The sequence below is a fragment of the Balaenoptera borealis genome, assembly GCF_965194805.1.
Source record: "Balaenoptera borealis genome assembly, chromosome: 1".
NCBI classification, from domain to species: domain Eukaryota; kingdom Metazoa; phylum Chordata; class Mammalia; order Artiodactyla; family Balaenopteridae; genus Balaenoptera; species Balaenoptera borealis.
In genome coordinates this window covers 50,209,714-50,236,961 of record NC_138860.1, presented here as the reverse complement: position 1 = coordinate 50,236,961, position 27,248 = coordinate 50,209,714, and the positions used below count along the sequence as shown (strand labels likewise).

General features: G+C 35.0%; 1 protein-coding gene across 4 annotated transcripts in view; it reads left to right on the top strand.

Annotated features, from left to right (window-relative positions):
• Positions 1-27,248, top strand: part of XPR1 (xenotropic and polytropic retrovirus receptor 1) — a 204,805-nt gene that overhangs the window by 27,198 nt on the left and 150,359 nt on the right. Inside the window, exon 3 of one of the 4 annotated variants that reach the window (XM_082385899.1) lies at positions 25,110-25,288. The exons of the other annotated variants lie outside the window; for them this stretch is intronic. The gene's annotated coding sequence lies outside the window, so the exon portion shown is untranslated. The remainder of the gene's footprint in view (positions 1-25,109; positions 25,289-27,248) is intronic. 4 annotated transcript variants of the gene reach the window in all.

Sequence of the window (27,248 nt, the reverse complement as noted above, 5' to 3'; positions counted from 1 at the left end):
TTTTTGTTTTGTGTAATATATATTATGATTACTTTATGTTTCAATGAAACTTTTTTTGTTGTTTAGCTCACATTTACTTTATGATGGATCTCTTATAATGTCCTCAAATCACCTTAGCATTGTGAATCACAGATATTGGTTTAGAGTTAAAGTTCTTATCTGTGTCATGCTCCCTCCCCCAAACAATGTATTTTTATATTTGTCTCTATTGTCTATTCATCCATCCATCCATCATTCAGTGAATCCTTAGTTCATAATTAGTCTGGGCAACACAGCTTTTTCTTTCTATTTATGTCATGTCTTTAGACTGGGACTAGTAAAACAACGAAACATATTTGTGTGTGTGTGTGTGTGTGTGTTTATAAGCATGTATATGTGTGCCTGTGCACAGTTTGGCAGTCATAAAATGACTGACCTAAGGGTAGTGGTTATCTTTCCAATTATCTTTATTGATCCTTTCTTTTCTGTTACCTCAGCTTCTACTCACCAGCTCATTCTTTATGGGTTTAACCTTTGATAGGTTTGGAGAGTTGTGAGTTAAAGTTGTAGTTCTTGTGTCAGTAAATAATTAGCTAATTCAACAACTATTTCTTGAGGGAGTGTTCCTTCTGAGGCTGGATAGTCTTTTAAAATTTTGCATCACATATTTTCAGGAGAGATGAATATGAAGTTGTTTATTAAAACTACAGATCTGTAATTAAAAATCTCATTGTCTTTAATGACACAGAAGTGTATATCTTTCACCTCTAACTGTTCTGAGTTCAAAATGTGTTTCCTTCAGCATCTCAAAATCTTTGCTAGGGTATTGGCACCTGAGTATTAGTTTTATAATATGTCACTAAATTTTGGATTATATTTAATATATTATATTTAATATAGTTAATATAATTCTCTAATATTTAACTTAAGACAAATGTTTAGTTCTTTATTAGGTTATTATCTCTTATTTTATGTGTCTTAAAGAGTACCTCCTCAAAATATTTTAAGAATGTAAGAAAAATGAAATTACATGGAAGTTAAGCTGATTTCCTCACCCTGTGTAACTTGCTTTAATATTGGTTCTTTTAATTTTATTCTCAAAGTTGGACTACTTATCCTTAATTTTTTTTTAAAGTTTTACCATCTGGTTTGTAACAAAGATATTCTGAGATATGTTGAAAGTTATGATCTTTATTCTTCCCTCCATGCTGGATCATGTTGCTAGTAATTCTCATATACTTTTAGCTGTTATGGGAGAAAAACTGAATTCTGTCAAAGTATGCTAAAATGACAAATATTTATAATTAATAACTTTTTCTTTATCTCACTGCCCAGAGACATTAACTTCTTTGGACCCTGTTATAAAGGGAGTACTCTAGGCTGATCATGCAGATATATGTGCTGCTTTCATAAGGGAAATATTCTGCACTTGTTCATTCTTTCCATTCTCAGATAAACAAACTAAACCCACCTAGTTTTTGTCTTCTTAAAATGAATTTTTCTCTTTAGAGACACTGGGGAATTGAAGGTATTGGAAAGTAGATTAAGGAAACATTATTCTGTGTAGTGTTGAGGTTAGAAAAAGTTATTTAAAGGGACTATAATTTTGTGTCTCATTTGCACTGTGATACTATATTAATTTACTCTCTTTTATATGGTTTTAAATTTATATGATAATCATTTCTGTCATTCCTTTATTCTTGCTATTGGGTTTGTATTTCTAGATTTTTATTTAGCAGTTATCTATAAAATAATGCAACGTCAGCAGATTTATCACAAAGTCCAAGATAGGACTTTCAACTTTTAACAATTTTTTTAAAAAATATAAATTTATTTATTTTTTTATTTATTGCTGTGTTGGGTGTTTGTTGCTGCGTACGGGCTTTCCCTAGTTGCGGCGAGCGGGGGCCACTCCTCGTTGCGGTGCGTGGGCCTGTCATTGTGGTGGCTTCTCCTGCCGTGGAGCAGGGCTCTAGGCGCGTGGGCTTCCGTAGTTGTGGCACGTGGGCTCAGTAGTTGTGGCGCACGGGCCCAGCTGCTCTGTGGCATGTGGGATCTTCCCAGACCAGGGCTCGAACCCGTGTCCCCTGCATTGGCAGACAGACTCACAACCACTGCACCACCAGGGAAGTCCCAACTTTTAACATTTTTAAAGGAAAAAAATGTTTGATTGGCCTTGATTATTTTTTTGAATATTGTCTTTCTCTCTTTTCATCATTCTCCTCTTTTTCTATACCTTAAGTTTTAGTAGACTTAAGACATTTGGTGCCAGTAAGCAAGTTTTTGTTTTTTAATCTTAAAACTAGAGTATACCATAAATTGGTGATTTTCAAATCTGTTGCACAATTAACTCAATTTACTTGTGTTTTGTTTGTATGTTTGTTTCACAAATACTGATACTTAGTACCCTTCTCAGGCCAATTAAAATAGGATATGGGGAGTGGAGCCCAGGCATTGATAGTTTTATAGTCTCTCTAGGTGATTCTAATAAATAGCCAAAGTTGAGAACCCTTGCCATAAATAATCTTTTTTAAATTTTATTTATTTATTTATTTATGTCTGCGTTGGGTCTTTTGTTGCTGCATGCGGGCTTTCTCTAGTTGCGGCGAGCAGGGGCCACTCTTCGTAGCGGTGCACGAGCTTCTCATTGCGGTGGCTTCTCTTGTTGCAGAGCACGGCTCTAGGTGCACAGGCTTCAGTAGTTGTGGCACACGGGCTCAGTAGTTGTGGCTTGCGGGCTCTAGAGTGCAGGCTCAGTAGTTGTCGCACACGGGCTTAGTTGCTCCGTGGCATGTGGCATTTTCCCGGACCAGGGCTCGGACCTGTGTCCCCTGCGTTGGCAGGCGGATTCTTAACCACTGCGCCACTAGGGAAGTCCCCAGCCATAAATAATCTTAAAGAATTTTAGACCAGTATTGTTAATGCTAAGGTTTTTAGGCAATAACTAGCCAGTAGGTTTATAGGCTTCTTAAGTTCATCTATAGTCTGATTATTCTATTAGCATTTATAGGATTTTTTTTTTTAAATGTTTATTGCATTGAATTGAATATAAGTAATAGCTGTACTGATTATTTACATATATTAAATGGTTATAACTTAACATTGTTATTAGAATTAAAAAACATTTTTGTTGAATTATTACTTAAGATTAGTTATAGTAAAATAAGTAGCTTCGTATTTTCACAGTACTTTTATTTAAGATGGAATGGATTTCTGATTATAGTGAAAGAAAGGTAACTTGAAATGGATTCTTAAAGAGTGAAGTGGTTTATTTGATAAAAGTATATTAGATGAAAAAGCACAGTATATGAAAGTTTTTATTGATAAGAAGTTGACTACTATTTTTTACACTAGTGGATTATTTTCTTCTAATTTCAAGATAGTGCCTTTATTCTTCATATATAAGGTGGCTTTTTTTCCCATTTAAAAGTAAGCCAACCAAACAAAATAATTTCAGTGTATTAAGAGATCAAGGAGCATTTACTTAAAGTTGCTTTTATTATTCAAATAAATAAACATTCAGATTCTTGGTTGTTTTGCTTGGTTATTTTGCTTCATTCATCCTTTGAGAGTGAATTTCCTGAATCATTCATACATTGATTCATGAAAAATAAAGGGTCTCTACTTTTATTTAAAATAAATGTCTTATGGTTATAACTAGGAAATGCTCATATTCTGAAGTGATATATTTAAAATGCTAACACGCATTCCTTATCAGTTTATATCTAATCTCCTTTGATATATATCATTACCTACTCTTCTGTGTAATCTTTGTTATTTTTGGTAGGCATTTACATTTAGAAATATGACTGAGAAGGTGACTTAAAATTCTGTGTTAAAACTAACATAATGCATTGATTTTTAAATAATGGCATAGATAATTAAGAATTTTACTGTTTATTTTATCTTTTTCTGCAGAAAGAATTGTAGAGCATATGTGGCAGTAGAATAAGGGTATTACAGTGACTAAAATTGTGGATATATATTTTTTTATGTGGAGGAGCAGACACACTTAAGACCCTTAGAGTCAGTCTTTAATGGAATAATGTTTTGAGGAATTTTTGGAAATAGATGCTAAAAACCTTTAAACTATATTGTGTTTTTACAATTCCTACTGTCAATGTGGTATTTGGTATTTGGGTATTTGGGGCAGATTAAATTAAGCTGCAAACTGAAAGTCCCAGCATCAGTGAATCAGTCACATCTTGACAATCAGAATTGTTTTGAGGCAAGACAATTTATTATAGATATGACAACAGAACTCCTAACTGTGGTACCCATTTGACGTAGTCAAATTCTGTCAAATTTACTTGGGTAAATATTCACACCTGTTTTTGGGGAAACTTCCTCCTTCCTCAGGATACTTTTGATACATATGATTTATATATATATATATATATATATATATATATAAACTTATACACTTCATATAATTTATATACTAAATTTATTTTAGTTTGTACTCTGAATTATTTTCAAGTAAAACTTAAAACTTTATTTTGCCATCTTCTTTTTAAAATGTAGTGTCTTTTGTTTAGAAGCATTAATGTTTTCCACTCTTGTGATAGAAAAATATGAGAATCTGACAGTCAGCCTAGGTCACAGAATTAAGAAATCGACACGTCTAATTGAAAGGGACATTAAAAGATCATTTTGCTTCACCCTTGTACAGTCAGAGACCATGTTAAGGTTGCATGGATCAGTAAGAACAATCAGGATTACTAATGCTATATGTGACAACAAAAGGAGAGAGAATTCGAGAGATTAGACTAATACTGAAACATAAAAATACTTTTTTTATATTGACTTTATATTTTTATCCAAACGATATCTTTGAGTAACATTTTTAATTGGACATTTCCTTGAGTCTCTGTATTTTTAAAAGATTTATAAAGCATTACCTACTTTGAATAATTCTGAACTATTTGATTTGTTGGGCAAAAGCTAATTGTGTCTTTCAAGAAATCTCTTTCTACTAATTTTTTTATTACTCCACATAATTCCTAGAAGTTTTGGGAAAGGTTTATAGAATTAGATAAAATAATTAGATAACAGTAGTTATAGAGGTTAGAATAAGGGGAAAATAAAGATAAAATAGTGATATAAAGCTCCAGTAAATTTAATATATAGAATAGATACCATAAAGATCCTGGAAGAAAAAGCACATCAGGTAAAAATTAAGGAAATCTGAGTAAAATATGGACTTTAGTTAATAATAATGTATCATTATTGGCTCATTAATTGTGAAAAATATACCATACTCATCATGTAAGATGTTAATGACAGAGGAAACCGGGGGGTCGGGGGAGTATATGGGAATCCTCTGTACTACTTTTGTAACTTTTCTGTAAATATAAAACTATTCTAAAATAAAAAGTTTATTAAAAAAATAGATGCCATAAGATTTATACAGTTGCCAGAAGCTAATTGTAAATTCAACCCTGACTTTGCTGGAGTTCAGAGGATAGAGGAGAGCATGATTAATTTCAGAATTCACATAAGATAAATTTATACCAGTTACTCAGAAAAAGATCAGCTCTTACTGAACATGAGATTTGAGAGAAATTCTTCCTTTGCACCTTTGTGAAGAGTATTTTGTTTGGTGTGGTGGATAGTATCCCCAACAGCTATTGTACAAAAAGCATGACAGTAAGTTTCATGAGGCTGCTTCTTACAGTCCAAGGGTATAATGTAAAAATTTATTACTCTGACCTACAAGGCCCTAAATAATCTGGTCCTATGTCTGTGACCTCACCTTCTGCCATTTTCCCCCTTCTTTACTAGGCTCCAGTCACATTGCCTTTTTTTTTTTTTTTTAACGTCTTTATTGGAGTATAATTGCTTTACAATGGTGTGTTAGTTTCTGCTTTATAACAAAGTGAATCAGTTTTACATATACATATGTTCCCATATCTCTTCCCTCTTGCGTCTCCCTCCCTCCCACCCTCCCCAAATCAGCCCAAGCTTGCTGTTACAGTAGGGCCTAAGCTCTTGCCTTTTGTTTCGTTAGATCGTTCTATAGTTGTGTCCTTCAAGAGGCCTTCTGAATACCCAATCTTGTGTAGCCATGCAGTCACTTTGTATTACATCACCCTGTTTTATTTATTTATTTTTGCATACAGTTTTTTGATATCTTGTGTTTTTCATTGATTTATTAATTTTGAGACGATATAAGTCCCTTGAGACCAGAGATTTTGTCTTTTTTTTAACCATTTTATACTTAGTATCTAAAATAGGCACATACCTTACATACTTACTAAGCACATCAATGAGTAGGAATAAAAATGAATCCTTTCTCTCAATCTTCCTTAAAGCCAAAGTACCATTTATTTTAAAATTCACCTAGTTTGCTCCTTTGTTTTTATTTTTGTTTTTTAATTTTTAACTTCTCTTGATTTTTAGATGCAGAATTTTACCTGCTGGTTAGATGGCTAAGCATACTGTTTGTTGTTGTCTTATAATGCTGACTGTAATTTCATAAGATATAGTCTGAGGTGACGCACGTAGCATTTCTTTAAAACCGGGCGAGAAGCAGATGATATAAGATCTTAGTTTATAAAGATTTTTTGGCATTGAGTTGTCTTGATGCCAAGCGTAGAGTTTCCTTTGATTGCTGAGAAATCATATTTTATAAGTTACTGGGTGACTGTATATTTTTTGTAAGACACTAAACCACTTCTTTTTGTTTTGGTATGTTTCCTTTCAAAGGTACATGAAATAGGCATAGATTTGAAAAATACATATATGAATTGTTGGAGAATTTTTTCCATATATGTCTCCTTAGTGGAATATATGTTTTAGATTATTTGAATTAAAATGGAAAGACCTAGAGGTGCTTTGGTTGTTTTCCTTTCACATTTTGCCTCTTTCGTTATTTTATAAAGTATTCCTTTTGATGGGGAGTATATAGCTAATGTTAGCCTAATATAGCTCTCTGATTCAGTTAGCTTAATACAGCTATCTGACTTTCTAAAATGGAATGAATAAGATATAGTTAAGGATATAAGTCACTGACCACTGCTGCATTAGTCTCTGGTTTTCTGCCAGTTCTTTTTAGTCCCCCATCCCCTTCCCCAATCTTATTAACAGGTTTGTTGGATCATTTTTGCTTAGGTCTCCTCTGCATATTCAACTTGGTTAGCAGATGTGGTACAGTCTCCCTAAGCTCCTTAGAATTCAGCTCTTAGTGGCACTGAAGATGAAAGTATGCTTGTAAATTATTCATTCTGATTATACGCTTGAATGGACCGAGTCCACTTCAGGCATCTTCTTCCACCTCACCTCCCTCCACAGGTCTTTGTTGTTTTAACAGATGTGAGCTTCAAGAGGATGGAAGACCAAATTGCATTTCTAAAATACATGAAGTAGTTTTTGCATGTATAGGATTACTGTTAAATCTATGCATTCATAATGCATTACTTTTCTTATGTTGTTTTTAATCTTGTGTCTCCCCTCCCCCCAAGTTTTCCTTTTTGCTATCCTGTATCACTGTCTCTTTAAAAAAATTTTTTCTGACCTAGAAATAAAACCTTTTGATATTTGTAATAGGGAGAACTATATCTAATTTGTTACATTTTCAGCTGAGCAGTGGCAGGAGAGTATCTTTTCTAAGTTCCAGTTTTCTATTAGTGTTGTTTTGTTTAGTCATTTATTGTCAACTTTCAGAAGTCCTTCTGCTAGTAGTAGGTTTATATTGCATGAGAAGACTATAGATGAGTAGAGAGTTTAACCTCCAGAATGAAATGCTGGATTCATTTGTAGCCACTGCAACCTTGTTTTGAAATAAAGAAATACAGATGGCTAAGGAGTGGAAGCTGAGACAGGAGCCAAGCCAAAAAAATAATTGTCATCTCTTTAAGAATGATATATTTTCTATTCCCCATTAACTTCTTTTAGAAAGGATCAAAAGACCTGATTGATATTCAGAGACATATAATGGAGTTTTTGCTTCTGAAGGATGTGCTTATTTCATGTTTACATTGGAAAAGGATTGCATATTCATTTGTACTGTGGAAATGACAACTTCTAGGTAAAAAATATTATCACCTTCAAAAATATACTTGTGTATTCTTTAAAGATGTCCCTAACCTCAAACTAGCTCATGCATAGGAAAGATGTGCTTCTGGATAATAAATAGCATTACTATTCGAGTTGACAAAATATCTGCTTCTCTTTCACAGAGAATTAAACATAATTTAATGCTCACTGTTAGGACATAAGATGATGATATAAATAGGTAGTAAATTATGTGATTAAAAATATGTATCAACTTTGAGTAGCATATAGGTAGGAAGCTAGAAGAAATGAAGAAGTGCTTTGAACAGGCTTTTAATCCTTTCTTTGCGACACTGCAGAGTATTTAAAATATTTTCAGTGTTTAAAATTTTCCTTTGCATATAAAAGTCAATAACACATAAGGGCACTGTGTCATTTGTCACATAGTGCTATTTCTTTTTTTATTGGTAAGTTTGAGGGAAGGTCATAAAGTAGAGAAGGAATAAATATAAAACATTAAGTCATGAAACAGAAATGTTCTGGGAATTATTGGTGTATACTCTACATTGTATATGAAAGGGTACTATAACACAGGAGTATTGAATATGATGATTTCAGATAGAATTTTCTAAACTAGTATTAGAAAACTGGAACAATTGTTAAGGCTTAAAGTTGGCAGAATTTAAAGTTAAGGGAAGTTTTTCTTTATGCTCTTTTTTCTTTGGGTAGGACCACCTTAGGTGTTTAGTGAAAGAACACCAATGAGAAAGGTAGAAAGAAGCATAAAAAGTTATGATCAGAGAGTATTTTTCCAGCACTAGGTTACATCATTGAATAAAAGAAACAAAAATTCTTGACCTCAAAATGGAAAAGATGCTCTAAAAATCATTTAGATTCTCAATAATGTTTAATTATTGAGGCAATATGAAGAAGGAATAAGGTATTCAGTGGTTGAGAGAGTAGATAATCCCCTTTGTTAGTTTTCTGTGTCTGCTGTAACAATTTATCACAAACTTGGTGGCTTAAAGTAAGAGAAATTTGTTCTCTCACAGTTCTGGAGGCCACACTGTGAATCAAGGTATTGGCAGGGCTGCACTTCTGGAATTTTGGGGGGATAATCTACCTTTTCCAGCCTCTGGTGGTTGCTGGCTTCCTTGGCTTGTGGCCACTTCAGTCCAATCTCTGCCTCGTCACTTTGTTTTCTCCTCCATCTATTCTCTGTGTATCTAAGGACATTTCTCATTGGATTTAAGGCCATCTAGGTAATTCAGGATGATTTCATCTCATGATCCTTAATTACATTGCAAAGACCCTTTTTCCAAATAAGATAACATCACAGGTTCCAGAGGTTTGACAAGGATAGCTTTTGCCTCCGGTGGGGGTGGTTGTGGTCAGTTTTGGCCTACCATATCCCTAATCCAAATTGAAAAAAAAATACATTGTAATTAATGTTCTTCCTTCAAATTTTGTGCTAGAGCTAGAGCTACAACTGAGGCATTTGCGTTCACATTCTGATCTACCCATGTTGAAAGGAGCAGTCAAATGATGTCAAAGAAGAATTGAAGTATGATACCCAAAAAGTGAAAAGCTGTCCAATAGATAGTCAGGCTTGAGTGTATAAAATATAGTATAGGACAGTTTATCTGCCTTAACCAAACTATCTTTCTTACGAATTTCTTTTATATTTCTGGTATCCTTCCTGGGGGAAACAAAAAGGCAAACCACTTCCTAGCATGCAGGTTAAGTGTCCTCTCCTCCACCCAAAATTTTTATTATGGAAAATTTCAAAGATATACAAAAGCAGAGAGAATGTATACAGAATCCCATTTATCCATCACCCAGCTTCAGTCCTTATCAATTCAATGCCTAGTCTTGTTTTATCCCCCTTGATTATTTTGAAGCAAATTCCAGAAATTATATCATTTCTCTGTAAATATTTCTTTCTTTTTTTAAGGTACATTTAAAAAAATTGAAGTATAGTTGATTTACAATGTTGTGTTTCAGGTGTACAGCAAAGTGATTCAGATATACATATATGTATGTACATATATATATATTCTTTTTCAGATTCTTTTCCCTTATAGGTTATTACAAAATATTGAGTATAGTTCCCTGTGCTCTACAGTAGGTCCTTCTTAGTTATCTATTTTATACATAGTTGTGTGTATATGTTAATCCCAAACTCCTAATTTATCCCCCCGCTTCCCTGTTGGTAATCATCAGTTTGTTTTCTATGTCTGTGGGTCTATCTTTGTTTTGTATGTAAGTTCATTTGTATCATTTTTTTTTTTTAGATTCCACATATAAGTGATATCTGACTTACTTCACTCAGTATATTAATCTCTAGGTCCATCCATGTTGCTGCAAATGGCCTTGTTTCATTCTTTTTTATGGCTGAGTAATATTCCATTGTGCATATATGTGTGTGTGTATGTATGTATGTATGTGTGTGTGTGAATATACACACACACACACACACACACACATATACACAGCACCTCTTCATCTATTCATCTGTTGATGAACATTTAGGTTGCCTCCATGTCTTGGCTATTGTAAATAGTGCTGCTATGAACATTGGAGTGCGTGTATCTTTTCAAATTATGGTTTTCTCTGGTGTAAATATTTCTAAAGGATAGTTTCTGCCCTAATTACCAAAATACAGTTATCACATAAAAAATATTAATAGTAATTTCTTAGTATTATTAAGAATATCAGGCAGATATTTAATACTATTAAGAAATTTCTATTAATATATATTTTAAAAGATTTATTACTTTGACTAGAGACACAAATAAGATCAATCATATGATATACTGTGATTGATTAATAAGTCTCTTAATTCTCCATTGATCAATAGTGGTACCATCCAATATGGTAGCCACTAGTCACAAGTAGCTATTTAAATTTAAATTAATTACAATTAAAATGAAATAGTCTGATCTTCAGTCACACTGCCTACATATCAAGTGCTCAGGAGCCACATGAGGTTAGGGGCTACCATACTGGACAGCATAGAGCAATTCACTCATTGAAGAATGTTTTATTGGTTAGAGCTGATCTATAGGTTTCCCCTCCAACTCTTTTATTTTTCTTGTGTTTTCTATTTTCTTTAAAAAATGTTTATTGTCATTATTACTTGATGGAACAAACTGGCTTGCTTGGTTTTTTTGGTCTCCCAGAGTCTGGATTTTACTGATTGTTCTGTGGTATACCTTAACATGGTGTCTGTTCTCTGTATTTCCTGTAAATTTGTAGTTAAATCTAGAGACTTGATCTAAATCAGGTTAAATATTATGTATATATACTTTTTCCCAAGAACACTTTATAGGTGCTGGTGTGTACCTCTTTTAGGAGGGATATATAATACCAGATTGTTTCTCTTTGTAATCTTATTAGCTATTGATGATCATTGCCTAGCCCTAGATCCATGAATTTGTTAAGATTTACAAAATGGTGATATACATATTTTTAAATTTTATTATTATTTATTTTATTTATGTATTTTTGTCTGCATTGGGTCTTTGTTGCTGTGCGCAGGCTTTCTCTAGTTGCTGTGAGCGGGGACTACTCTTCGTTGTGGTGCACGGGCTTCTCATTACGGTGGCTTCTCTTGTTGCAGAGCACGGGCTCCAGGAGTTGTGGCTCGCAGGCTCTGGAGCGCAGGCTCAGTAGTTGTGGCGCACGGGCTTAGTTGCTCCGCGGCATGTGGGATCTTCCCGGACCAGGGCTCAAACCCGTGTCCCCTGCATTGGCAGGCGGATTCTTAACCGCTGGCCACCAGGGAAGCCCAGTGGTGATATTTTAATGCTCTTGTGTTTATTAGCCAGCCTTCTATAAAGAGAAACTTACCTTTGTTAATTCTTTGCATAGGAAAGGTAGGATGATGGCCTAATTCTTTTATTTTATAGTTTGCAAAATAATATTGCTGCTCTAACATTTTCCAAAGATGACCAATGAAATGTTTTTAAGTGTTTTAATGAATTAATATGTTTAAACCTGTTTAGTATGTTTTGGTCCATTGTAGTTTTTATCCATATTAATGATCTGATTTTTAACTTTGACCCAGTAGGAGCCTTTTCAAGTGGCTTCCTCCTTCCTTTTGATATGACCCTCATAGTCTTTGATAGCTTCCTTTCTGTCTGATATGACAAAACTTTCCAGAGTCATCTAACATATTTCCAGCCTGGGAGCTGGAATCAGCCATTTTGCCAAGGAGTCTTGATTCTTTTCGTGATAACCAAGGAGTCTTAATTCCTTTAGAAGCCACATACTAGCACTTCTTTCAAACTATCATTGCTACTGAGTTATTCATTGTTTTAGACTTTGTTTTTCAGTGGGGAGAAATATATACATACATACCCACATATGCATAAATACATACATGTATGTATATATTTATATTTTAAGATAAAATACCTCATTCATTAAAGCTTAGATTCTTAGTATACTTTAGACTTGAAAGTGTCTGCTACAGCTGAAAAGGTGAACTGTGATGAATTTTAGGATTGAGTAATACTCTTTAGGCATGGTAACCACAAGTACACTTCTTTGGGATTAGAGTGTTGGGGGTAGGGAATCTGCCTATACAGATTAAATTTTCATTTTCTTTATTGAAGTTTGAGAGGGAAAACATAGTTTATCACTACGAGACTGAGTGCCAATTTGTGGTTCCTGATGAGAAATTGATCAGCTATGTTCTTGTTACAAAAGGTGCAATCAGTGAGATTGGAAAAGGAAATTGAATTTATATTGGTGTGTTATCACATGCAATTAACTTTGCATATACTCCCGAGGCACATGAATCTTGAGGTTGAAATATCTATACTTTGAATCAGGGCATTGCAAATCTAGTGTGATTAAATATATTTAAGAGTTTCTATTGTTCCACAATTGGTGTGCAATTCTAAAGTATGTTCTTATTAGGCTATTCAAAAAGGAATCTTTTGGTCATTATAATGGGAAAGTGAAATAGCTGAATTTGTGCATTTCTTTTATAAAGGATGGAACAGAATAACGTCATTTATATTGTAAGATTTATTATTTTTATACTCTTATTTTTTCTATATGACATCTCTGTCATCTTAGTAGAACGAGGTTGTTATCCTTTTAGAAGACTACGACTAGTCTTTCTACTTAAGGAAAAATATGATCCCACTCACTCATGACGTGGTAAATAAGTTGGGGTATTTATAGCAGAGAGGAACTTTAAACAATACAAGAATAGCACAGCATATTAGGTAGATATCCTCAAGAACAGTTTACCTACAATGTACACAAAATAATCTTCATAAATGAAGTAGTAAGAGAATGATTAATGGAGGAGTTGAGATTTGATTTGGGTCTTGAAGCATAGTTATAAGCTGTAGGAGAGGACTTTCTAGGCACAGAGAAGCAACAGGACAAAACCGAAGGGGTGCAAGTATATAAGACATTCAGGGGGATTCAGTAGAACACTTTAAATGAAGCTGAGGGTTATTACAGGAGAATAGTGAACTCTAAGGATGAGGCCAAATTTCCAAGGGGCTTAAATTTTTTAAAAAGTTGGACTTTATTTGGGAGACCAGTATACCTTAACATTTGGGGCTGTTAGTCTAATGCAGATGAAAATTTAGAGATCATTGTGAATGCTTTGTTCTAGTTTAGCAGTATCCAAAAATAGATAGTTAGAAGTCCAGAGGAATGCAGGCTTTAGGTATGGTACCATCCAGTCTTCAGCTCTGCTAAATAATTTTATGATTCCTGTAATTGTGTCCTCTTCCATGTTGGGAGTCTTCCAGCTGTCTGCCATCAACAATTAGGGTCAGGCTTCCCTGGTGGCTCAGTGGTTAGGAATCCGCCTGCCAATGCAGGGGACACAGGTTCGAGCCCTAGTCCAGGAAGATCCCACATGCCGCGGAGCAACTAAGCCCATGCACCACAACTGCTGAGCCCACGTGCCACAACTACTGAAGCCCGCGTGCCTAGAGCCCGTGCTCTGCAACAAGAGAAGCCACGGCAATGAGAAGCCTGTGCACCGCAATGAAGAGTAGCCCCCCCTCACCACAACTAGAGAAAGCCCACGTGCAGCAGTGAAGACCCAAGGCGGCCAAAAATAAGTAATAAAATAAAATAAATAAATTTATAAAAACAAAAACAAAAAACAGTTAGGGTCACATGCTCCCTTCAAGATATTGGAAAAAGCAGATTCATAATTTTAAAAAAATTATTATTGAAATATAGTGGTTTACAATATTGTTAGTTTCAGGTGTACAGCATAGTGATTCAGTATTTTTGCAGATTATATTCTGTTATACATTATTACAAGGTAATGGGTATAATTCCCCATGCTATATAGTATATCCTTGTTGCTTGTCTATTTTGTATATAGTAGTTTGTATCTGTTAATCCCATACCCTAATTTGTCCCTCCCCCTTCCCTCTCCCCTTTGGTAACCACAGGTTTGTTTTCTATAGCAGATTCATAATTTTTAATTAGCTACATGACCCAGAATATGCACAGAAGCATTCTTTTTTTCCTGAGATAAATTGACATAAGATAAAATTAACCATTTTAAAGTGTACTGTCATCCAGTGGCATTTAATACGTTCAAGTGTTGTTCAACCATCACCTTTATCAAGACACAGAGCATTTTAAAATGGAATTTACTTAAACTGAAAACGAGGTTTACTACAAAGTAATTTTTGGCATATGTTTTTGCTTGCTAGTTCTTCAGTCAGTCTATATTACTTGTAGAAATATATTTCTTTTTAAATTCTCCCTTGCATTCATATTTAAGATTATAATTTGGGGGAATCAAAGAATTAACTGTAAGGATAGAATTTTTCTTGTTTTGATAGTAGTTGGAAAATAAAGAAGGTCAGAAAACCTGAATAGAATTTTTGTTCACTTTTGAATAGAACGAAGTAGTTTAACTTAGACTTGTTTTTTCAAATTAGAACTATGCAGAGAGGCATTTAGAACATCCCAGTAGAAGCAGTGTGTTGATTGTTGCAAACATAAATTCTGGGCATTTATGCAAAATATTTTAGATTTTAACTTTTATTTCTTAGAAGAGATCTTTCAGGGTTCTCATTTTGCTCATGAATGTCTTTAATCTGTATACTAATTTTTTCTCATGGTCACTTGTTCCTTCTGTGGAGGTGGTAGTGTTGGTGCTAAAGCAGTAACATGAGGAGGATGGCAGTGACATTTCTAATTAGTGTTTCTTAGTTAGTTCTTTTAGAACCCCTAGTGAGAAACAATTAGGTCAAATTAATTTAGAAAAGCTAAGAAGACTATTTAAGGCACTATATTCAGTCAATATGATACTATGCAGCTTAATTGAACATGTATTACAAATATGAATTTTCAGAATTATCAGATGGGTTTAATAATTAGCCAATAGTTTTTGCCTGCTGTTCCTATAAACAGTAGCATCTCAGTTGCACATCTTTTATGATTTAAAAGACTGAGTCTAAAGAAGTATCTTTAATTTCCTGCTTTTGTTTCACTTAACAAACACTTAGTGATTATGTACTGTGTTCATTTGAGGTAGTGCAAAGGATTGGAAATAGATATTGGTGATGGTTGCACAACATTGTAAATATACTTAATACCACTGAATTGTACACTTAATATTGGTTAGAATGGTAAATTTTATGTTACCATATAAAGAAAAGAAAGAAAAATCTCATCAGTAAATATATATTTCTGGAATGATTTCTTTGTAGTTATGAAATTTTTTAGTGAAGATTTTGTTACAAGATTATTTTTAATCCTATACTCCTGGTGTAACTGATTCCTACTTTTAGCCATAAGTATTTAGAAGAAGAACAGGAAAATATAACCTCGTTATGACTTTTCTTAGTTTTGAAAGTCCTAGCCATGGCAATCAGAGAAGAAAAAGAAAGAAAAGGAATCCAAATTGGAAAGAAGAAGTAAAACTGTCACTGTTTGCAGATGACATGATACTATACATAGAAAACCCTAAAGATGCCACCAGAAAACTACTACAGCTAATCAATGAATTTAGTAAAGTCACAGTATACAAAATTAATACACAGAAATCTCTTGCATTCCTATACACTAACAATGAAAAATCAGAAAGAGAAATTAAGGAAACAATCCCATTTACCACTGCAACAAAAAAAATAAAATACCTAGGAATAAACCTACCTAAGGAGGCAAAAGACACTGATGAAAGAAATCAAAGATGACACAAACAGATGGAGAGATATACCATGTTCTTGGATTGGAAGAATCAACATTGTGAAAATGATGATACTACCCAAAGCAATCTACAGATTCAATGCAATCCCTATCAAACTACCAGTGACATTTTTCACAGCACTAGAACAAAAAGTTTTACAATTTGTATGGAAACACAAAAGACCCCAAAGAACCAAAACAATCTTGAGAAAGAAAAATGGAGCTGGAGGAATCAGGCTCCCAGACTTCAGACTATTTTACAAAGCTACAGTAATCAAGGCAGAATGGTACTGGCACAAAAACAGAACTATAGATCAGTGGAACAGGATAGAAAGCCTAGAGATAAACCCACACACCTACGGTCACCTTATCTTTGACAAAGGAGGCAAGAATATACAATGGAGAAAAGACAGCCTCTTCAATAAGTGGTGCTGGGAAAACTGGACAGCTACACATAAAAGAATGAAATTAGAACACTTCCTAACACCATACACAAAAACAAACTCAAAATGGATTAAAGACCTAAATGTAAGGCCAGACACTATAAAACTCTTAGAAGAAAACATAGGCAGAACACTCTTTGACATAAATCACAGCAAGATCCTATTTGACCCACCTCCTAGAGTAATGAAAATAAAAATAAATAAATGGGACCTAATGAAACTTAAAAGCTTTTGCACAGCAAAGGAAACCATAAACAAGACAAAAAGACAACCCTCAGAACGGGAGAAAATATTTGCAAAGGAAGCAACTGATAAAGGATTAATCCCCCAAATATACAAGCAGCTCATGCAGCTCAATATCAAAGAAAACAAACAACCCAATCAAAAAATGGGTGGAAGACCTAAATAGACATTTCTCCAGGGAAGACACACAGATTGCCAACAAACACATGAAAAGATGCTCAGCATCACTAATTATTAGAGAAAAGGAAATCAAAACCACAATGAGGTATCACCTCACACCAGTCAGAATGGCCATCATCAAAAAATCTACAAACAATAAATGCTGGAGAGGGCATGGAGAAAAGGGAACCCTTTTGCCCTGTTGGTGGGAATGTAAATTGATATAGCCACTATGGAGAACAATATGGAGGTTCCTTAAAAAACAAAAAATAGAACTACCATATGACCCAGCAGTCCCACTACTGGGCATATACCCTGAGAAAAACATAGTTCAAAAAGATACATGTATCCCCCCAGTGTTCATTGCAGCACTATTTACAATAGCCAGGACATGGAAGCAACCTCAGTGTTTGACAGATGAATGGATAAAGAAGATGTGGTACATATATACAATGGAATATTAGCCATAAAAAGGAACGAAATTGGGTCATTTGTAGTGATGTGGATGAACCTAGAGTCTGTCATACAGAGTGAAGTAAGTCAGAAAGAGAACAACAAATATTGTACATTAACGCGTATATATGGAATCTAGAAAAATGGTACTGATGAACTTATTTGCAGGGCAGGAAAAGAGACACAGAAGTAGAGAACGGACTTGTGGACACAGGGTGGGAAGGGGAGGGTGGGACGAATTGAGAGAGTAGCATTGACATATATACACTACCATGTGCAAAACAGATAGCTAGTGGGTAGCTTCTGTATAGCACAGGGAGCTCAGCTCCGTGCTCTGTGATGATCTAGAGGGGTGGGATGGGGGCTGGGAAGGAGGCTCAAGAGGGAGGGGATATATGTATACATACAGCTGATTCACTTTGTTCTACAGCAGAAACTAACACAACATTGTAAAGCAATTATACTCCAATAAAGAAAAAAAGATTATTGAGAAGTATAAAAAATTTTTTTAAATGAATGTATTATTTAAAATATCATGCCATTAAAAATTACAAACTATTTCATAAAGATAACATTTAATTTTCTAAGCGTAAAATTAAACATTTTGTTTTTATACAAAAAGTTTCCCCCCAAATGAAATGAAGTCTAATTTGCATTTACAAGAAATCTTCAAATACCTGTAGTCTTACCAGCATGTAAAGTGACAAGAAAAGCAGTTTTTCTCTTTTTTTCCCCCTGGTTAATATATGTTTTTAAAAGCTTTATTGTGGTATAATTGATATTCAAGAAACTGTACATATTTAAAGTGTAGAGTTGATGTAATGATATTTGTATACACTGATGAAACCACCACTTAATCAAGATAGTGAACTATTACTCCCAAAAGTTTTCTCATACCTTTTTATAATCCCTCTTCCCCACTCCATCCCATCCTACCCCTCCTCAATCAGTGATCTGCTTTTTTCCACTATCAATCATTTGCATTTTCTAAAGTTTAATGTAATTGTATTTATTTATATAGCATGTACCCTTGTTTGGCTTTTTTCATTCAGCCTAATTATTTTGAGATCTACAGTGATTGTTCCATCTTACATTCCCTCTTACAGTGTATAAACATTCTGTTTTTCCTGTGTCCTCACCAATACTTGGTATAGTCAGTCTAATGTTAACTATTTTAATAGGAACATAGCGGTATTTCATTGCAGTTTAATTTACATTTCTCTAATGACTAACGATATTGAACATTTTCCTTGTGCTTATTTGCCATTTGTATATCTTCTTTGATGAAGTGTCTGTTCAAATCTTTTGCCCATTTTTAAAATTAGGTTGTTCGTTTTCTTATTCGTTAGTTTTGAGAATTCTTTTTATATTCCGGATACCAGATCTTTATCAGATGTAACCTTTGCAGAGGTTATCTCCCAGTCTGTAGCTTGTCTTTTCATTCTCTTAAAAGTGTCTTCTCCAGAGTGGAAGTTTTAAAATTTTGATGTAGTCTAATTCATCAGCTTGTTCTTATATGGATCAGGCTTTTGGTCAACTCTAAGAATTCTTTGTTTAATTCAAGGTACTGTGGACCGAATGTTTGTATTCCTCCCAATTCTTATGTTTAAGCCTAATCCTTAGTGTGATGACATTTGGGGTGAGGCCTTTGGGAGGTAATAGGTCTTGAGAGAAGAGCCCTCATGAGTTAGATTATTGCCTTTATAAGAAGAGACATGAGAGAGCTTGCTTCCTTTCTCTACTCTCTGCTTTGTGAAGATGCAACAAGAAGGCACCCTACTGCAAGCCAGAAATAGTCTCACCAGAATCTGAGCATGCTGGCACCAAGATCTGAGACTTCCCAGCTTCCAGAACTGTAAGAAATAAATTTCTGCTGTTTAATCCACCCATTCTATGGCACTTTGTTATAGTAGTCCAAACTGAGACACAAGGTCACAAATATTTTCTTCTATCTTTTCATAACTAAAAGCATTATAATTTTAGGCTTTGCATTTAGGTCTGTGGTCCATTTTGAATTAATTTTTTGTATATGATATGATTTATGGGAAAAAAATTAACTTTTGCATACTGCTGTCAATTATTCCAATACCATTTGTTGAAAAAGCTACCCTTTTCTTCAGTATATTGTCTTTGCATGTTTGTCAGAAATGTGTGGGTCCATTTCTTGATTACCAAAGCTTTAATAAGTCTTGAAATCAGATCGTGTTAGTCCTCCAGTTTATTCTTTTCCAAAGTTGTTTTGGTTATTCTAGGTCTTTTGCAATTCCATGTGAATTTTATAACAAGGTGTACATTTCTATTTAAAAAAAAAAAGCCTGCTGGGATTTGTGAATATGTTGAATCTTTAAATTTGGGGAAAATTGACATCTTAAATATATGCTGTCAATTCTGTTTAATCTTCCATATGATGAATAAAGTATATCTCTTCATTTAGGTGTTCTTTAATTTCTTTCAGCAGTGTTTTGTAGTTTTCAGTGCACAGGTTTTTTACATCTTCAGTCAGATTTATCCCTAAGTATTTAACATTTTTTGATGCTACTGTAATGGTTTCGTCTTTCCATTTCAGTTTCTAATTATTTGCTTTTAGTATACAGAAGTACAGTTGAATTGTATATATTGATCTTGTATCCTGCAACTTGGCTAAACCCACTTCTTAGTTCTGGTAGCTTTTTTGTAGATTCCATCAGATTTTCTATACAGACCATCATGCCATCTGCTAGTAAAAACAGTTTTACCTCTACCTTGCCAATCTGGATGTCTTTTGTTTCTTTTTCTTGACTGATTACACCGGGCAGAATCACTAATATAATGTTGGGTAGAAGTGGTGAGATTGGACATCTCTTCTACTGCTCATTTGCTGAGAGTTTTTATCAAGAGTAAGTAATGTTACTATTGGTGGGAATGTAAGTTGGTGCAGCCACTATGGAAAACAGTATGGAAGTTCCTCAAAAAAAATAAAAATAGAGTTGCCATATGATCCAACAATCCCACCCCTGGGCATATATCCAGACAGAACTATAATTCAAAAAGATACATGCACCCGTATGTTCATAGTAGCACTATTCACAATAGCCAAGTCATGGAAACAACCTAAAGGTCCATCGACAGATGAATGGATAAAGAAGTTGTGGTACATATATACAATGGAATACTACTCAGCCATAAAAAAGAATGAGGGGCTTCCCTGGTGGCGCAGTGGTTAAGAATCCGCCTGCCAATGCAGGAAACACAGGTTCAAGCCCTGGTCTGGGAAGATCCCACATGCCACGGAGCAACTAAGCCTGTGCGCCACAACTACTGAGCCTGCACTCTAGAGCCCGTGAGCCACAACTACTGAGCCCACATGCCACAACTACTGAAGCCTATGTGCCTGGAGCCCATGCTCTGCAACAAGAGAAACCACTGCAATGAGAAGCCTGCGCACTGCAACAAAGAGTAACCCCCGCTTGCCACAGCTAGAGAAAGCCTGCACACAGCAACAAAGACCCAACACGGCCAAAAATAAAAACAAGTAAAAAAAAAAAAAAAAAAGAACGAAACAATGTCTTTTGCAGCAACATGGATGGAACTAGAGATTATCATACTAGGTGGAGAAAGTCAGAAAGACAAATGCCATGATATCACTTATATGTGGAATCTAAAATATGACACAAATGAACTTATCTATGAAATGGAAACAGATTCACAGACATAGAGAACAGACTTGTGGTTGCCAAGCAGGAGGGGAAGTGGGGGAGAGATGGACTGGGAGTTTGGGATTAGCAGATGCAAACTATTATATATAGAATGGATAAACAACAAGGTCCTACTATATAGCACAGGGAACATATTCAATATCCAGTGATAAACCATAACGGAAAAAGAATATAAAAAAGAATATGTATATGTATAACTGGAACACTTTTCTGTACAGCAGAAATTAACACAACATTGTAAATCAACTATACTTCAATAAAACTTTTTAAAAGAGAGTAAGTAGTGTTAGACTTCATCAAGTGCTTTTTCCACATCTGTTGAGATGATCATATAACTTTTGTTTTTTTAGTTTGTTAATATGGTGAATTAAATTGCTTGATTTTGAAATGTTAAATCAACCACTCATTCCCAGGATAAACCCCATGTCTTAGTCTGTTTAGGCTGCTGTACCAAAATATTATAAACTGAGTGGCTTCTAAACAACAATTTTTCACAGTTCTGGGGCCTGGGAAGTCCAAAATCAGTGAGCTGACAGATTTGGTGTCTGTTGAAGACCCACTTCCTCTTTGACAGTCATTTTCTTACCGTAACCTCATGTGGTGGAAGGGATGAGGGATCTCTGTGGGATCTCTTTTATAAGAGCACTGATCCCATTCATGAGGGCTCAAATGTTAGGACCTAAGCACTCCCCAAAGACCCCACCTCCTAATATCATCACATTGGGCATTAGGAATCATATGAATTTGGGGGGGGGACACAAATATTCAGTCTATAGCACCCCACTTTGTCACCACATACCTTTTTTATATATTGCTGAATTAGATTCACTAAAATTTCATTAGAACTGTTACATCTGGGACTTCCCTGGTGGTCCAGTAGTAAAGAATCTGCCTTCCAATGCAGGGAACGCACTTTTGATCCCCGGTCTGGGAACTAAGATCCCACATGCCGCGGGGCAGCTAAGCCCACGTGCCACAACTACTGAGCTTGCGTGCCTCAACAGAGAGCCCACGTGCTGCAAACTACAGAGCCCATGCATCCTGGAACCCACACGCTGCAACTAGGGAGAGAAAATCCACGCATCACAGTGGAGAGCCCCGCATGCCGCAACAAAGAAAAACATCTCGCATGCCTCAACGAAGATCCCACGTGCTGCAACTAAGACCTGACTCAGCCAAAAATAAATAAATAAATAAATAAATAAATAAATAAATAAAAGTAGAATTTTTACATCTATATTCATATAGGATATTTGTCTGTAGATATCTTTTCTGGTAATGTCTTTGTCATGTTTTGGCATCAGGGTAATGTTGACATCATAGAATGAGTTGGGAAAAATTCTTTCCTCTTTAATTTTCTGGAAGGGTTTGTATTGAATTGGGATTATTCTTCCTTAAATGTTCGATAAAATTCAGCAATGAAGTCATTTGGGCCTGCAGTTTTCTCTGTGCAAAGGTTTAAATAAGGATATTTAGATTATCCATTCTTCTTGAGTGAACTTTGGTAGTTGATGTCTTTTAAGGAATTAGCATATTTAAATTGTTGAACTTATAGGTATGAAGTTACTCATAATATTTCCATATTATTATTTTACTAGCTGTAGAATCTGTAGCTGTGTTACCTTGTTCATTCCTGTTATTGGCAATTTGTGTCCTCTTTTTTATTAACTTAACAGTCTGGCTAGAGGTTTATCAATTTTATTGTTCTCCTCAAAGAACCAGCCTTCGGTTTCATTGATTTTTCTCGCTCTGTTTTGTTTTGGTTTTTTTTTTTTGGTTTTCGATTTCATTGCTTTCCTCGTTGATCTTTATTATTTCCTTTTTTTCCTGTTTACTTTGAGTTTAATTTGCTCTTCTTTTTCTAGTTTTTTAAGGTGGAAGCTTTATTTCCAGTGTTACCCTTTTCTGTTGATCAGCCCTTCTAATCAGCATTTTAATCAGTGTCTCTGTTGATAATGCTAGTAATAGTATTTCAACCACTTCTTGAGTTGGAAAGAATAGCTAATATTCTGAAGTATCAATTTGAACCCATCTTAAGCTAAGATGGTGGCCTAAACAAATCAAGATGCAGGCTAATTAAGAAAAATCTCAAATCTTATATTCAGTGCCAAAAAATCAATTTGGAAAGTATGGGATAAGGGAGATCAACTTTATGCAGTATTGGTTAAGCATAGTCAGTAGGATCACAGTGCTGGATAACCAGGTATAGTTATCTGAATGTAATGTGGCCACAGAAAATCTAATTTGATCAAAGTCTTTATTAATGTAAATACAGTGTTAGGAAAAAGAAGGTAATAAACCCACTCTTCTTTACTGAATTGACCATTTCTAGAATCTCGTATTTAATTCTGAGCACCACACTAAAGGATTTAGACACATTAGAACTCTTGGCCAGAGTAAGCAGATTTGTAAGTGGACAAACCATGTCATAATGAGTCTTGGAATCATAAGATGTTAAGAGTGTTTATGGATCTTGGAGACTGCTTTATTTTTCAGTTTAAGAAATCAAAGCTAGGAGCTGTCTTTTGGTTAACTCAATGTCACACACATAATCAGTACCAAGTGTTGGATTTTCAGTTTCCAGAGATCATTTCAGCATTCTTTCCACTGACCCATCTTGTCATCAAAATATGGTCAGAAGAGGTGTGTGGGAGGTTTTGAAATGAGGAAAGATCAATGATCAACAATAAAATGTTGTAATAAAATTGTTTTAATCTTAACAAAAAAGATTGAGCTATCTGTGTGGTTCCTGGTTCCTGTAGGTAGTCAGTGGGAGACTGGACTGGGCATCCCTAGTGTGAAATATTGTAGATGGATTCATGTGTCAGGTAAACTATAGGCCATATCAGCTGCAGAATTCTTTCTGAGTCCATTTCTTCTTTTGGTAGCTGCCATAGTCACTCTTTTTTTTTTTTTTTTAATTTTTTTATAGCTACTTTATTTATTTATTTATTATTTATTTTTGGCTGTGTTGGGTCTTCGGTTCATGCGAGGGCTTTCTCTAGTTGCGGCAAGCGGGGGCCACTCTTCATCGCGGTGCGCGGGCCTTTCACTATCGCGGCCCCTCCCGTTGCGGGGCACAGGCTCCAGACGCGCAGGCTCAGTAGTTGTGGCTCACGGGCCCAGCCGCTCCGCGGCATGTGGGATCTTCCCAGACCAGGGCTCGAACCCGTGTCCCCTGCATTAACAGGCAGACTCTCAACCACTGCGCCACCAGGGAAGCCCCATAGTCACTCTTATGAGCATTCTCATACTGCTGCCATTTCCCCCAATACTAAAGTAGTGCTGCCACCAGCTTGGAATTCCTACGGGTGACTTGTGAAAGACAGGCACTTTTTTCAGTTCTAAGGCAGGCTTATCTCTTCCTGTCCATATTAGGGCCATTTTCTTTTCCTTTTTTTTTTTTTGGGGATGTCAGGCATGATCTTTGGGAAGTTTCGTTACTTCTACTTTATAAGAAGAAACAGGTTTTTCTCTCTGCTTTGTTCAGAAGATGACTTTCTTTCTTCCAGAGCATTTGTGCTTCTACCCTAGCCCTGTTTCCCAAGTTGGAGTCTCAATTTCATTGCTCTTTATATGTATTTGAGTGCTAAAATCAGTACTTTCTAATAGTGACATTTAGCGGCATATATGATAAATATAAACCAACTCATAGATGTAAGTAATGACATTTTAGATGTTTCATAAAGAGTGTTCTCTGATCTGTTGAATTATTTTACGACTTATGAGCAGAAAGTGTTTTGTGGCCAAATAAGGTTGTAAAACATTTAATAAAACAAAAATAGAATTTTCTACTATTCTTTATTAATATTATTATTATTTTTAATTCTAGGGCATTTTAGGGCTTTTCTTACTTACTATTTAGTTTACATTGTGACCATCAAAGAGGAAGAGATATAGTATTTAATGTTTCACAAATTTATTTGACCATGAAACCCTTTTTTCTTTTTAGGGACTAAAGTTCTGTGAGGCACTTTGGGAAAAGTTGACCTTGTCTGTTCCCCTTAATTTAGAAGATGAGGTTACTAGGACCTAGAGAGATGAACCAAATTTCAAATTTCCAGGGTCACTAGTTAGTGATTAAGAAATTACAGTTCTTCTGATCAATTTTAGGACTCTTGCAACTAAAAGGTAATGTACCATCTTTTTATATTTGATATATTTCTCATTGTTATTTTTTCCACTACCTCTTACCCATTCTTTTTCCTTCTTCCTTACTTTTTTGCTCTCTTGTCAGTCCTCTCTCATTCCCTTACATGGTCAAGACATTTGAAATTGTGGTTTTATATGGCTTTGCAAATCATTCTTTTTCTCTTAGAATTAAGCTTTCCTTTTTGTTGGTTGAAACCTAAATATATTGTTTTTCAAAAGCAACCTCCATTGTGCAATTTTTAAAAAGTATCCTCAGAATTGTAGAAATCTTCAAATGTATATGAATAATTTTAATTTCTGTAGCTTCTAACTGTGCAAAGTGTGACTCTAAGGTTACTTTCATTCTAACATTTAATGTAGGGGCTAAATATGGAAGTTTTCATTGGTTGCTAAGGTAGTAGGTATATGAAGTAATTTGGGAGCATGAGTTACTTTGAGGAGTGTAAGTCTGAGTGAAGGGTGGATCTTATTGACATTTAAAATTAGTTAACTTACTTACTTACTTACTTACTGTCTTTTCTCCTTGCCATTTACAATGAGAAAAATGAAATAAAATGTACTTTGTTTTACTAAAATAGTAATGCTGATGTATGTAAAAATATTTTTAATGTGAATAATTTTTATTTTCTGGGTATTATAAATTACACTTGTTTAGTTTTTTTATGGTGAAATATAAGTATCTATATACCTCCTCAAGGTACAGTTCCAACTTTATAACTGTGGAACACTGAGTAGGCTCAAATGCTTATTGTGGTTACTTTTTAATCTAATGAAGTCTTTGACAAGTAATTAAAATTCGGGGTGCACTGGATGTTGCTTGTCAATACTTGTTTCTTGGTATCTTTGGCCTGTAGACACTGTCCAACTTGTCGGTTTTTATGAGAATTTAAGTTACAGTAAACATGAGTTAGTTAATTTAGTGGATGGTGACAAATTCATAGGATATTGGGGAATAGTGAGCCAGTGTTTGGAAGAAAACGAGTTGAGATTAATTTCAGTTCAGAGGCACAATTGTTAGTGCCATTAATGGGTTAAAAACTATTAAAGAGGGGCTTCCCTGGTGGCGCAGTGGTTGAGAATCTGCCTGCTAATGCAGGGGACACGGGTTCGAGCCCTGGTCTGGGAAGATCCCACATGCCGCGGAGCAACTGGGCCCGTGAGCCACAATTACTGAGCCTGCGCGTCTGGAGCCTGTGCTCCGCAACAAGAGAGGCCGCGATAGTGAGAGGCCCGCGCACCGCGATGAAGAGTGGCCTCCGCTTGCCACAACTAGAGAAAGCCCTCGCACAGAAACGAAGACCCAGCGCAGCCAAAAATAAATAAATTAATTAATTAATTTTAAAAAATTTAAAAAATGTCATGTATTAAAAAAATTTTTTTAAAAACTATTAAAGAATAAAATACTTTGTTCCATAGGTATAAATAAAAGCTGTCTATTGATAAATGTAATGAAGTGAATTTGTAACTTTTTGCAGAACTTGTTAACTTGTTTTGTTACCTTACAAATTCAGTTCTGTGAGTTGTGCTTTTTTATACCTTGTTAAAGTATGTTTGTGTTTATTTAATAATAATTGCACAGGGAGCTCAGCTCAGTGCTCTGTGATGACCTAGATGAGCAGGATGGGGCGGGGGGGGGTGGTGTCGGAGGGAGGTTCAAGAGCGAGGGAATATATGTATGCATATAGCTGATTCACTTCGTGTACAGCAGAAACTAACACAACATTGTAAAGCGATTATAGTCCAATTAAAAAAATATGTATAGGACAACCTAAAAAAAAAAAATTGTGCTTTTAGCATAGTTACTCCAATCCTTGGCTTCTATTCTGCTGTCGTATAGATTGTGAATGTAGTCGACACTTTAAAGATTATAGAGTAGGATTCCAGATTATTTTAGGTGAATTGATAAAGTACTTATCGTGAATATTTCTCAAATTTTATT